Genomic DNA, 1444 nt, shown 5'->3' with positions numbered 1-1444 from the left:
GCACCACTCTAATCTAGACTGATTTCCAGCATCTGCAGTCATTATTTTAACCTATTGATTCTAACCCTACTGCGAATCATCTTCCAAGGATGCCTGCCTTGAAGATGTTTTCCTCTTCTCTCTATGATCTCTCCACTCTTTAGGCTCTCTGCCTGTATTCCTGATGATGGGCTGTTGCCCATAACGTCGAATTTACTGCAATTCGGATGCTGCCTGAACTGCTGTGCTGTTCCAGCACCACTCTAATCTAGACACTGTTTTCCCAGGCTACGATTTCAGTCTCTGGTCTGCTGCAGTGCTCCTTCTCGGCACAATACAAGCTGGAAGATTAGCAACTCATTTTCTACCGAGAGACCATGCAAACTTTAGGAACCAAAATCGAGTTATATCATTTTAGATACCTTCTGTCCTCTTCCACATTCTTCACCCACCCGCCCATCAATCTCTCCGAAGACAGATCATTTGACTCCAAACGTTAACTTTCCTTTCTCATGAGAGATGGACAAGAGCTGCTGATTTTGTTCAGACCTTTTGGCTTTTATTCAGAGAACTTTGCTTTTCCGTTGTAATCGCCAGACTGCTGGAAGCGTCTGATTGCAGGAGAAGTTCACAGGAGATGAAAAGAATGGCAAGGGCTGGACCTCTCCCATTGTGAAGGTAGACGAGCTCGGCTGGGGTTGTTTATCTAAGCGCAGCGAAGGCTGAGTGAGAAACCGATTAACGTGCACATTTTATGAAGAGGATAGATATATATGACAAGGATAACCCTACATTGGGAAGGAATAGAGTGACATAAAGGAAAGACGGGAGACAAGATATTTTGAGGAGGTTTGGGGAGAATGCTTTCACCTATAGCGTGTTGTTTATCTGGAAATCATTATCTGAACATGTGGTAAAGCTAAGTGTCATGAGAACGTTTCAGCAGTCTGCAGCTGAACACGGGAAGAGCCAGAGCACACGTGGAAAAGGACCAGGTCTTGGAAATTGTGACAAAGGCAGACAGACGCAAGATGGGTGTCCTGAACGCAATGGGTCAAAGACAAAGTTGCATGCTTAAAGTGTGCTGCTAACGTGGCTCTGTGGCGCAATGGAAAGCGCGTTGGACTTCTATGCCTTTGTTCAGGTTGCGATTCAAAGGTTGTGGGTTCGAGTCCCATCAGAGTCGAGTTTTAGTTTATTGTTTGGAAGGTGGTCAGACCAGACTCGGCTGTCATCTGAAAATCCAACAATATTCGTGCAGAAACCCACTGTCTCGAAACGGAACATTTTCCTCTCACAGATTTACATTTTCGATGTCTATTTATGATAGAGATCGATAAATATCTGTTCGCCACGAGGCAACACGTTGACGTGGATGGGCTGGAAAAAAAATTAACATTGTTGTGTCAGCCATGATGATATCGAATGACGTGGCGGGCAGGATCGGTGTTAAGATCGGCCTCCT

The 1444-nt window shown here is 45.1% G+C and overlaps 1 non-coding gene across 1 annotated transcript; it reads left to right on the top strand.

The window, feature by feature from the left end:
* Positions 1-1073: 1073 nt before the first annotated feature.
* trnar-ucu (transfer RNA arginine (anticodon UCU)) lies at positions 1074-1165 on the top strand. The gene is given in 2 exon segments: positions 1074-1110; positions 1130-1165. It is a non-coding gene; the product is annotated as a tRNA-Arg (tRNA).
* The last annotated feature ends 279 nt before the right edge of the window (positions 1166-1444 follow it).

This window comes from Chiloscyllium plagiosum, unplaced genomic scaffold (assembly GCF_037043375.1).
Source record: "Chiloscyllium plagiosum isolate Xiang-an unplaced genomic scaffold, Cpla_swu_hap1 HiC_scaffold_14, whole genome shotgun sequence".
Classification (NCBI taxonomy): domain Eukaryota; kingdom Metazoa; phylum Chordata; class Chondrichthyes; order Orectolobiformes; family Hemiscylliidae; genus Chiloscyllium; species Chiloscyllium plagiosum.
This window is presented reverse-complemented; position numbering and strand designations above follow the sequence as displayed.